Source organism: Rattus rattus, chromosome 3 (genome assembly GCF_011064425.1).
Source record: "Rattus rattus isolate New Zealand chromosome 3, Rrattus_CSIRO_v1, whole genome shotgun sequence".
Taxonomy (NCBI): Eukaryota; Metazoa; Chordata; class Mammalia; order Rodentia; family Muridae; genus Rattus; species Rattus rattus.
Genome location: NC_046156.1, coordinates 28,823,539 through 28,836,657, shown reverse-complemented (window position 1 = coordinate 28,836,657; position 13,119 = coordinate 28,823,539). Strand labels below are relative to the sequence as shown.

General features: G+C 41.9%; 1 protein-coding gene across 1 annotated transcript in view; it reads left to right on the top strand.

Annotated features, from left to right (window-relative positions):
• The window catches only part of Col25a1 (collagen type XXV alpha 1 chain), a 394,115-nt gene that overhangs the window by 280,790 nt on the left and 100,206 nt on the right, over positions 1–13,119 (top strand). The gene's annotated exons all lie outside the window — the stretch shown is intronic.

Sequence of the window (13,119 nt, the reverse complement as noted above, 5' to 3'; positions counted from 1 at the left end):
TGTGTACCCCAAGTCTGCTTCAGCTTCCTGGCACCTAGTGCCATGTCCTGAACATATCTAGTGTTTTCCAGTTAAACAGGTGTTTTAGCAAAGTATGTTCCCTGGCTCCCTGAGGGTATCTATCTATTCTCCAGGACAGATTATATGAACAGTTCATAATCTCACTTTCCTGCAGTTTCTCGTTTTAGGTTTGTCTGTGTTCTTAGAGTACCAGAGATAGACCCAGGGCCTTACGCATGCTAAGTACTTTCTTTACTAAGCTATTTCCACTCCTAATTTAAATCATGACAAACAAATGCTTTGCATAGCCCTAAATGAATTATAGTGCTATCTTAGTATGCTTCCGTTTCCCATCTCCTATAAAGAAAACTTTCTCAAATGCAGATAAACATTGACCATATTTTCCATAAACCTTTTCATCTCTCTCTACAGTCTTCAGATGAGTTCATGGCTCATTTTCTAGATGCAGCCAAGAAATTTAAATGAAATCACAAATGGCTCAAGGCTTAATGATCTTCTAAAGTGCATTTATAGATTTTTTTCCCTGAAGGTGTAAAATTACTGGTTTATATGAACATTCCTTTATTTATATGCCAAGTGGTCAAGTCCTAATGTACATCTCATTGACCATTCAGAAATGACTGTAAGTAATATACAAGTCAGACCAAAAGCTAGAAAGTTCTGTGCCCGCCCCCTCGCCCCAATCCCAAAGATGGCCGCCATTCTGCCTTGTGTCGCCAGGAGTTAGCTTTGTCTGCATTTGAATTTTATGCTGATTGACTCGTACAACATGTCCACATTTGTGTCTGGATTCTTTCATTCAGCATTGTATCTGTGAGATCATCTACTCCTGTTTTAATAGCCTTCACAGCTGTTCAAAAAAAAATGGGAGGAAGGACATTACTTCCTCTGTTATCCCGTTAAAACTCCATCACTCAGAGCAGTGAATGAATGAGTGTCTGTCTGACCTTGGGCAAGTCACTTAACCTCTCGATTTCTCATCCGTGCAGGAAAAATAACAGCCTTTGCCTGCCTTAAAAGCTGGCCGGAGACAAATGCAATAAATTAGTGTAAATCTCTTTCAAATCTGTAATGAGAACTATATGAGTATGTTATCATTCTTTGTTCTCTACACAGTACAGGTGAGCATGGATTTACATAACAGATGTATTCATGAAGGCTTGGTTTTTTATGTTTTAGATGAATCAGGTTTTCATGAATCAACCTATTTTTAAGTTGCGGCAGAATTCGGTTCTTTCAAACTGTCCTTCTCAGGGCCTTTGTGTAAAACAGCCTAACTCCTTAGCTCCTTTCCTCAGAAAACTGACTTTGTATGTTTTATGCATGTCTATTAACCTGAATGATTCCTGTTCATTTTAAAGCATCTCAGAAAGAATATACTAGATATATGTTTGAATATTTGTTTGCTTTGATTTAGTTTAGTCTGAATTTTTTTTTGAAAATCAGCTTGCATTTACCAGGCTGGCCTGGAAATCACTTTTTAACTCAGGCTGGCTTCAAACTCATGATCTTCCTGCCTGGCCTCCTGAATTCTGCTATTATAAGAATGTGGTTCTATATCTACCATTTAGAGTGGTTTTTCTGTGAGGCAAGACCTCTTGTGGAGAGGTGTGCGTGCGTGCGTGCGTGCGTGCGTGCGTGCGTGCGTGCGTGCGTGCGTGCGTATGTGTGTGTGTGTGTGTGTGTGTGTGTTCACACATGCATGCTCACACAGTGCTTTAATCTAGAAGACGGATAGGAAGAGAGGCGCACTGCCTCCCTCAGTGGTGCCGGCCTTGAAAGCACTCACTGTGTGACGTGGTCTGTATTCTCCATATAGATGCATACACTCTTGATATCGAATGCTGTTCCACGTGTCTTGTTGCATTACAAGCAGCAAATGAAGTGCTGACGTGAAGTGTTCCGTGAGCCACAAAGGCTTCCATAGATGAGTAGTATCCCTCTCGAGACGAAGAGTCAAGCAATGTAAGCAGCCACACAGATGGGCCCTGGAAAGGCTTTAGAAGGAAGGTTGGGTAGCCAGTGACATCATAGCATGCCAGCACTGCAGGTAGTGGTCCTGTTCCTCTGTCCTCTCTGTCACTGAGCCTTCTGTATGTCACATCCCATTGCCCCTCTTCCACGATGTCACTTCTCATTCACTAGTTGAAGCAGAGCACAGTGACCAGTGCCGCTCTTTTCCCGTCTGGCTCTATCCCCTGTTGGTTTGAGTAGCTCAGTAGTGCTTGTTTAGATGAGGGTTCTAACTGTGCTCTGGGGGGGGGGGGTGTCTTTATGAATTTCAAATGTCTCTGACGATGACATGAGGAAGCTAAAACGAACCGACGAAACCATTTACGAGTTCGTCAGGTAGAGATTTCGTTTTCACAATCCAGGGTGGATCGTTACACCGTGTAGTAACCATCTGAAGATGAGCGGCGAGCATGACGCAGTAAGAGAGAAAGCCTGGAGCTCACGCAGGCCTGTTTCCCGCGAATTCTTCTCGGCATCTATTCTGTAAATGTGACCTTCGGGTTTTCTGAGACGTTCAGGGGAGATTGTAAAAGACAGAATCCAGCACTTGGCAAAAAGTTCATGATACCTGAGTAAGAGCAGACTCCTCCCCCAACACACAGTATCCCGTAAAACCAGAGACAAGAACATGGCTGACGGCTGGCAGTGCTTAGGGTTAGAGTCTAACACAGGCTATATCTAGATCCCCCCCAGGTCTTCCGAGCCTGCAGCATTCTAAACAGTTGTTAGAATCGTCTATAAAGACATCTTTCCTTTATACGCATGCCCTTACTGGTTTTGTTTCTTCTACAAGTGAAGAAGTTCTTGGCAATACAAAAAACAGATGGCATTTTCGTAGTATTTTCTGACCCCTGCCTGTCCCCTGACAGACTGCTTCCCTTTGGCCAACCTGGCACAGCTGGGAGGAGGGAGCCTGAATGGAGAAAATGCTTCTATCCGCCTATGAACAAGTCTATGGGCGTTTTCACTAATGTGGAGGACCCAGCCTGCTCCACCCGCACCGGGGTCCTTGGTCTTATAAAACGCAAGCTGAACAAGCCAGCAAGGAGCACTCCTCCATGGTCAGTGCTTCAGTTGCTGCCTTCAGGGTCCTGCCTTGAGTTCCCACCTAAGAGGAACCACGATAGACTATTTATTAGCCGCGAGCTGAAATAAACCCTTCCCGCCCCGGCTTGCTCTTGGCCCTGGTGTTTTATCACAGCAGTGGAAGGTAAACGTAGACGCCCGCGTGCTGTGCTCCAGTCTAACGTGACTGTGCCTGAGGTTTCTTAGGAGCTTTCCCACCCCCATTCTGAAACTGTTCCTTCCTGTTTTCACCCAGTCGGGGTGCAAACTCCGCATCTCAGTTACTCTTCACCCTCTTTATCATAAAAAGACTTACATGTCACTCATTGTGCTCTAACGGCCTCTAAGAACTCAGGAGAAGGCTCTCCACTAGGAGGAAACTTGGACATGTGTCTGAGCAGTGTGTGGAAACTCTGAGTTTGTCTTAGTTTCACTTATTAACACATCATCACATCTGAGTCCAGAGCCGTTGAAAATGGCTATTAACAGCATAAGCTTCAATAGTGTTTCTGCCTCATTTGAAATGAAGCTGTAAGGAGCGATTGGTGAAGGCTCAATTCACGTTAGCTTCAGCTACAGTGGTTCGCTAGGCTACAGTTGAAAAACTCAGGGTTCCCAAACCGAACTTTGATCTGCCTGCCCTCTTGGTCACCGGATGATAGACACTGAAGACTACAGCAGACTCCCTGACCCTTCACTCCCCACCCCCCACCCCATTCATTTGGTTCTGAGAAACTGAGACCTGCCCCAACCCACGTCCACCCCACCCCCATTCCACAGAGCCCTTCCCACCTCCCTGGGTTTCTTCCTAGCCAGTGAGGCATTGTTTTCCAAACAGGCAAGAGAAAATAGACAAGTGATCCCTTCTTATCTCTAGCTACACCAGGGACCCTTCTGTAGCTCAGCCTAAGGGGCTCCCTGTTAAATCCGCTGTGAACAGACTTCTCTAGCTGTATCTGAGGGTGCATTAGTGTAGGGGGAAACAGAAAGACCCCTTAACTGTCATTAGAAGAACAAACAATCTAAAAGGCAGAGCAGATGACAGGAGTCATTTGATTTTGTTTTTCTTTAATGACGTCTAGACAATGACTGTGATATTCACTATGATGAATATCTTTATGCCATTTCTAGCTTAAGTTTAGCTAAAAGCCCCGTATTAGTTTGAAGAGATTAAAATATCTAGAACTTAGAGTCACCATTCAGAGAACATGCTATTGAAAGATACAAATGCCCTTCCAAATCTACATCCTGTTTATTTCCCATTAAATGTACAGATGCGCCTCATGTTTCTCCATTATGTATAAATACATTATAAATAAATTCAAAGGCAATTTTCAGACAAAAGAAAAATTCTTAGGAAAAATGTACAGGCACTAACAAGTTACAAACCAAAATGATGAACCGTCAAACATGTTCTACCTTCTACCTTTCACAAAATTATTCTCATAGTGATTATAAAGCTGAAATTCAGAAATGTGTGCTCCTAAAAGTCTAGACATGGAATATGCTAGCGAGAGGAAATCTGCAGCAAGCCCCACCCCTAGTCCCCAGGCTACTCCCTGTCTCTTCTATGCCTTCACCCAGGTTCTCCGCTGATCACAGGACCTGACTTCAGGCACATCCCGCAGAATAACTCCACTGAGTCAAGAGCCACAATTAAAGCATTTGTGCAGTTACCTTTGGGAGGTGTCTGTGAGGCCATTAACCAAGCTTTCACTGAGTAGGAAAGACCTCTGCTGAAGATGGCTGCCACCATCTCTTGAGCCCAAGAAGAAAGCCAGCAGACTATCTTGATAATATTCCTCGTTACTCTGCTTCCTGCTCTGCAGAGAGGTGATGCTGTGATACACACACACACACACACACACACACACACACACACACAGCCAGCCCTTATCACTATGATGAACTCCATGCCCCCAACCTTGAGAAAGTAAGCCTGCCCATGCTTAAACTGCTTCTTGTCATATATGGGCCCACAGCAACAAAGAAAGCAACCAACACACCGTGGCATCATCCTATGTTCTGGTTTGGTCTTGTGGACATCAGTGGTGTGGCTCCCCTTCCAAATAGAACCAGGGAGAGGGGATCCACTGTCTTCAAAATGAGCTGATGCCAACGGGCAGAAAGGCTCAGGGCTAGCATCTCAGCCATGGTCTAGGTCTGGACAGTTGAGGTGACAGGATTGCTTGTTCCTTTAAACTCACAGATTTCTAACTTGGGGCCTACAGTCAAGGAAGAGAGATTTAAAATGCACAGGAGTACCCGTGTTTTTAAAAGTAATCTGCTTCTATCAACTCCCTCTAAAAAATGCCACACGTGAGCTTCCACATTGCCTCGAGCTGTCAGGACTGTCTGCTCCTTTGTCCCATAATGCTTATCCCAGCTTACACTAGGTGCTGTAGTTAGAATGCTGACAAAATGGAATGACTCAGGGTATGGATAATAGCATTATTACTAATGGTATCTCTACTAATAACATACTGATACCTAAGGTCCAGACTGATTTCTTTTTCCCTCTCAGACAGTGTCATGTCTCACCGGGGCAGGAATGAAATAGGATAAACCCAACTGATTTTCCGCAGACTATCCTCTATCTCCCATAGCTTCTTCTTTCATTCGTGTTCTGTACATTCTTGAGAGCATATATGTGCTCGTGAACTGGCATGATTAAAGGGTCAATTTTTTTTTCCTTTTTTTCGGAGCTGGGGACCGAACCCAGGGCCTTGCACTCGCTAGGCAAGCGCCGATTTTTATGAGGACAGTGGGAAAGTAATCACATCTATTTCTAGTCACAGTCGCAGTGTGTGGCTATCTTAAAGCTGGGTATATTAGAAGATGTCTTAGAAATCATCTGGCCTATCACTTCACAGATTTAAAAAAGGAAACAGCAGCATAAGCAATGTGGCCCTGGGTGGCAGAGAAGGCACTGCAGAGGCTTGCCAGACCCTGCCTCATTTGATTAGCCTTATAGCCTAAATCCATTTCACAGCCTAAAGCCACAGTGTCCGATGCAGTGTCTGCGAACTACGTGTGATGACTTCAAAATCCGTTTCGGTGGGTCAAAATTAAAGCTTTATTTCTGAGAACCACACTAGGAACATTTCCGGTGCTCGATAGCTATGTGTGGCTAGTGGCTCCCCTGTCGGATTAAACAATACAGAAGGTTCCCCTCACCACAGAGTCCTCCATTATGCAACCCTCCCTGCCCTTCCTAGACAGAAAGCAGGCCTGGACACACGAGTGCATATTATGCTCTCAAATTTAAGACATCTGTGAGTCACAGGATATATAGATTCTAGGGGTAGCATTTCTCGGCGTTGTTGATTTTAAGTAGGGAAAGCGCTCAGACTCCCCTGCATGTAAACATCTCTTTACTGAATGCCCTGTGGCATGACAGGGCATCACAAACCATGAATCTTCTCCTTTTATGGCATTCAGGGGGACGCATGTGTAATCATCGCAGGGCAGAGAAGCCTGGTAATGTTTCTTTTTTTGGAGGGCCATTTCCCCTTTGGGTTCAGCACTAAGAAACAATTTATTAAATATTTAGAAGGGATAGAGTGAACTAATTTAGCCGTGGGTATCTGGTGACCATAGAGCCTCTGTTTTGGAACCTGATAGTATAGATGTTTAAATGTCTAAATCTGTCTTTAATCTGTTTGTGCTATTTAATGCTCCATTTTTTGTCTCAGGGTCTGGTTTTGTCAAGTGATGAGAAAAATGTATCACCCAATTAATTTCCTGAGCTGTAGGAAACCTCCCTTCCAAAGGTCACAGCTTCATGATTTTGAGAAATACCAGTGGATGAGTTGCCCTGGTTTAATATTCTCCCATAAGTCAGTGCATGAGATGGGCAGTCAAAAAAAACATTTGTTCCTTTTAAAATGACTTCTTTAGACCTTTTCCATAAATCACTTATGAAATAAGTGTGATACCCAGCCATCTCATTGACAAGGTGTAAGTTTTAGAGGAATTTGTTTCAAATAATAGGAGTTAATGAGGAGAGATGTTACCAAAACAAAAATCCTAGATAAATAGAAACAACTGCTTTCAAACTGAAGTCTCTTTCCAGTTGGTATTGTTATATTTGAGTGCTAAAATAACAATATCTAGTAAATAGAATTTATATTTGAGTGCTAAAATATCGATATCTAGTAAATAGAATTTTTTTGTATTTCAACTTGTTCAATAACTATCTATGATAAACACTACTTCAAGTACCGAAGATGTAAAATCTGAGGGTGCTCTTTCTGAGTTGAGAGGACTTTAATATGTAAGTATATTAAAGTATAATCAGTCAAAAGGAAAACAAGATAGAAAACAAAATTTGTCTAGGCATCTTGTAGAAGTGAGTCATGACCCTCAGTCCTGGAAGAATGATTAAGAAATCCAAACAAAGGCTAATGGGAAAGGGAAATGAACTTCATGGGGATATAAATAAAGGTGGTGGAAGGTGGGGCCCACGAAAAGTTTGGTAGATGTAGCACTGAAGTCCAGGATTCTCCTATAGCCACTGCAGAACAACTTCTGACCACCGGTCTTTGCATGGAAGGTACCACAGCCACGATGCCTTGCCTCCTATGCTTTTCACAACACTCTCTGTCTTGGAGTTTCCCCATGTTTAAGCCATGAACTCCATATCTTGAATATTACCAGTTGAGTTCTACATTAGACATCCAAGGTAGATAAAATTTCTATCTCTTGCCTTCGGAGATTAAGGACCATAAATGTGAATCTTAAAATGATAGCTTCTCAAGTGAGTGAGGCAAGCTGCCCTTGTGTGTTTTATCTTGATAAACCAACCTTAGGAATGCTGTGGCCCTGTGATGCAATCAGCCAGGTTAATTAATATCTTTCAAAAAGTCATGATAAAAATCCTGTGACACCAAACCACTGAGAAAGCCCAGTGCTTATGTTTTACATGATCACATATACTACACACCTTATCATTTTTTCACTGGAATCAACTTTGAAAAATATTCCCTTTATTTTGGCTGACTTTTATTAAACTGAGGAAAAAAATGTAAGTCAAAAGGAAGTCCTTTTAAATGGCTTAATACTTTGGGCTTCTGTCCTCTCTCCTCCACACTTTTTTTTTTTTTTTTTTTTTTTTGCTACAGAAGCCTATTGTATATTCTTGTGTGCGGCAATGACCAGCAGCTTCCAGAGCATCGGATTTTACTGTTGGCCATCAGGGACAGAACAGGAACTGTGTCCACCCCCTACATCATTTCCTAATAGCAGGCAACCAGAACTTACTTTAAAACATCTCCCAAGAGGCACCCTAAAGCACATCGTCTAGCAACTCAGCATCCTGTTTAAGCAATTAATGCCTTAGTCAAATCTGTGTTCATGTTGGTAGGGTCAGAAAAGTTCACTTTTTCCCAAACTGTGATCTATCAAAGAAAACGCTTGAAATGCGCGTAAACTAGGGACTGTGGCCAATGCACGATGCTCAGAGAATCATTTGTCTCTTGGCTGCTTACATTGAAGATTATTTTGGATTGATAATTCCATCCATTGTCCGTGTGACTTCCAGAAGTGTGTTAGAGACTGCATTCCGCTCCTATACGTACACCATACATGGTACAGTGTAGCTTAGATGATTTTTATTTCATTGTTCTATAGAAACTATGGATTGAAATCATGTGGGGGGACTTTAATAGCTCCAGGAGTTTGGGGGCTACTCTAATAAGCCAGTAGCGTCAACATGACTCAAGGGAGCAACAGAGTCAAACAAATTCCGCCATTCCTATCCTGAGACACTACCATTTAAGGTTTATGAAAAAAAGAATTGACTCTATGCATTCCATTAGTAATTCCTATAGTTTTTATCATAAAGGAGGCAGATTGTGCTTCTAAGCCATGACAAGGCCATGTGATTTCAACCTACCTCCTCTGTTCATTTCCCTCTCTCCTTCTACCACCTGCCGACCTTCCTCAAGTGGTCTTTGAAGTTTTCCATGGTCCTCACTTCACCTGTCCCTTCCCACTTCCACCCTTCTCACTCAGCAGCCGTACGCTCTGTCTGATGACTCTACGTAAGAGCTGTTTGCCACAGAGTGGTCACAAAGCCCTAGTTTAAGCCATCAACTCCCTCTCCTTCTCCCACTCTCTGGCCCCTTCTTTGTATTAGCGCTCATTCCCTGGCATAGTTCGTTGGCTATCTTTCTACATTCACTCAATGTGAAGTCCAGGAGGGCATGTGGTCATGTCCTATTTTATTAACTGTTGTCTCCCCAGCACCTATACCATTGCCTGGTACTCAGTGTGCAGTTAATTATTAAGTGGATAAATGAATGAATGAAAACAGGATTCACTGAATGATTTACTATGGGCCAGTCATCCTGAATGATGAAAAACATCAGAGTGAAAAAGGGAATAACTTTTACAATAACACATAACATAATAATGTTCATAAGTTCTATGAAAAAGTCCTATTGCGGTGGTGCTTTAGAGAACAATGAAGCAGCCTACCCGCAAAGGCAGGGACACTGATCTGGGATTTACAGAGTTGGTGCGGGAGGGAGAGTCCGATAAAATCCCCAGTTCTAAGAACCTTCAAGAGATGCTTATGTGGTGAACTACAACACTTATCCAAGTCTGTCCTCTCAGTAGCCACTAAGGTGTCTACAGCTGTTCAAACAGCATTTTTAGGAAGTGCGTTCAGGCAACAGTGTGCAGAAAGACCTAGGAGACGAAGGCAGAGCGGCCATTGGATAGATGTCACATTAACTAGGGAGGGAGCAAAGGACTTTGAAATGGGCACACCTGTGCAGCACAAGGGGAGAGACAGAGAGACACCTGACAAGCCAGATGGACCCAGGCAGGCGGAGTCAAGGGGCTCACAAACCTGACATGCTCCTGGTTAAAGACAGCCACTCCCTGGGAACTGTCATAGTTGTTGTTGACTTGCCCAGTCTAAACTGAATCCTGAGTGTAATCATTAGAGTGGAATTTAGCAGAGTGGGCGGAAACAAGAACAATCAAGTATATTGTTCAATTCTCACTTAAAAGCTCCTCTCTAAATTTTGTTTTGCCTAATTCTCTGTGATATTTTCTAGCAGATCATGAAAATGACAAATTCTGTGTATATTAATGATAATAGTACTACTCCACACTTTTCAATTTTTCAATGACTTTTAATTCTCTAAATAAAGCTATTCCTACTGCACGGAATTCTTCAATTAAAACCACATATTCTGTAGCACTCAGAGTATATATTGACATGAAGTTGTCTCAAGGTTCAAATCATACTTGATGTTTCAAGTTAAACTTAAAAAGAAATGTGCCTTAATGTGTCAACAATCTACACATCGCATAATTTATAATTTTAAAACATTATTTTGAAAAATCAACTTTCTATTTTGGATGTGTAGTGAAAAAAATATTCAAAGTATAAATGAACCTGCCAAGAAAAGTGTCTAAGAAGAAACACTATACTGAGGAAAATGGACCAAATGGATTATAACTCTACTGTTTAATCTGAATTGCATGATTTATTAAAATAACACTAGCTAGAACTACTTTAGAAGTCTCGAACTACTGAAATCCTGACTTAATACTGCAAAGCGACATCATGTTGACTAGTGAATGATGCACTGATGACATCCTTCATCTAAGCCATTAGTCAGGCTGAAAGTATAAGTTTAAGATTAGACAAGCTGGGTCAGCAGATAAAAGCACGTACACAAACCTAACAGCCATAGTTCAATTCCCAGAACCCATGTAGTAGGAGAGAAATGAATCCTGCAAGCTTTCCTCACTTCCAGACATGCATCATAGAATACATGCATCCACATTCATACATACATATGCACTCACACATGTACACACACACTACAAACAACGGTTTTTTAAAAAAAGATTAGCTATGTTAATGAATGATTCTATAGTACTGCCTATTATTTCATAAATTTACATTTGTGCCAGAAACAAGGGCTAATCAGATGCACATGTCTTAACTAGCTGGTAACAACATGCCTTAATTCCAAAATTGATTTTGAACAGGAAATCTTAAGTTATGTTTATATTTAATTACTGCATTGTTGCAGATACATAACGGTGTCATCAGTTTAAATGTATTTAAAACAGACGCAGGAAAGAATTGTTTAGTGCAATTAAACTGAGAGTGTGTGTATATGTGTGCATGTGTGTGTGTATGTGTATGTGTGCACAAATATTTGTATATTTACTCAAAAATATGTCTGCACCTTGTATTCAACTTTACTCCTGATTGCCTTCTGGTAATGGGTAACACTTGGCTCCCTGCCATTTCTCCTGCAGTGAGATTGAAGAATTATATGTACATTTTTCTGAAAATGTATCTTGGCAGTAGACTTGCAAATAATATATAAGACATGTATTCATAATTCAAAATTAATGGTAAATTTTTTTTTACAAAAAAACTGTTTTTATGAGTTTATAAAAGTAACACTGGTTTTCTAAACCGAGAGGAAAATATGCTCAATTTCTTTGGTTATTTGGTTTTTCTTAAATATTGCATTAAAATACACTAGTGTAATTTTATGTGATTAGTTGTTCTAAGTCTGTTTTAATATGATCATGCAACAAAGACTAAGTTGGAAACACCACAGAAGTTAGTCTCCACTCAAAACATGATGTAAAATTCTCTTACTTTCTTTCTAAATATCCCCCTGAAATGAAATACATTCATTGTTTAGTGAACAATGTTTAGCAAAGTTACATTTGCAGTGAGAGTGCAACCTTCATGAATTGAGCACATACATTCTCCGTCTGAACACTGAATGAATTCACCCCTCAGCACAGAGTTTCCTTTCCAGCTCCACTCGTCAGGAAGGGAAACACTCAGGAGACACTTGAGAAGCTGGGGCCCTGGATGACGATAAACTCAAGGCTTGTCTTCTGAGATCCCTGTCACCGCCTGTAACTTCTGTCCTTGCTTCAGCACTGACATTCATTTTCCAAACAATTTACATACGTGAGGAAATGATTACGCGTGTTTATGTGTTAACCGGAAAGAACTGGTGGAGAAGGGCAGGCTGATATAGATGCAGGGGTGATTGATTGGGAAAACCAACCCCCAGACAGAGGTAAGGATGGATTCCAGAGTCTACCTGACGAATTGGCCTTACAAGGGGGAGGGGCTCCTCTTCCTCTGAGGTCCGTGTGGCCTTGGGTTGATGACAGATTTAATCTAGAGGTGGGTTATACCTGATGGTCTATTTTTCTTTCCAGAATCTAAAATGGAGAAATTTCAAACAGAGGGGGGAAAGATGGGTGGGGAGAATGCCCACCATGGCATATAACACGCCTATTAAAAACACAGCCGGTGGGTGGTTCGTCATCGGGGAATAAAAGTTGGTCTGACCCAACACATCCAGTAACCTGAAGCTGATCATAGAGGAAGAGTTTTTCTGGGATGGCTGTTCAGAGCAGCAGTGCGGAACAGGTTCTGGGGTGTTTCTAAACACTGTGTCTATTTAAGTCCTTTGGACTTCATGACCCACTGTCCCCCTAACGATGATGCTCCTGTTGTATGTTATGTTACGGGGTATGACTGTCAAATGCTGACTAATGGAAACGTCCCACAATGAAAATAAGCCTTTAGGGTAGCGTGATGGACCAAAGAGCTTTGGTGGGAAATAGTAGCATCTGTAGATTCACCAAACACAAACCAAGTGAAGTTTTTAAGGGGCTAAAAAGGATGCCCCTATCTTTATTTTAAAAAAATAGCATAAGGAGTCAGAAATGAGGTTGTAGCTCTGTGGGTTTTCTTTTTCCCACTGTCGGAAAGCCATGCCTTAATCTAAATTAAGCCAACAGATCCTCACACCGACTTTGTGGCTGGAGGACTGCTTAATTTCACAACTGTCACATTTACATTTTCTAAGTAAATATCCCCCTTCATCTCATTAAGTTCTGTATTCTGCCTGCCTCTCAGCCTGCAGCCTGACAACTGCTGGCAACGGCCCTGTTCCCGCTTCAGGTGCACACCAGGTGCTGCCCTTAACCTTGGCCTCCCCCAGTTTGTAA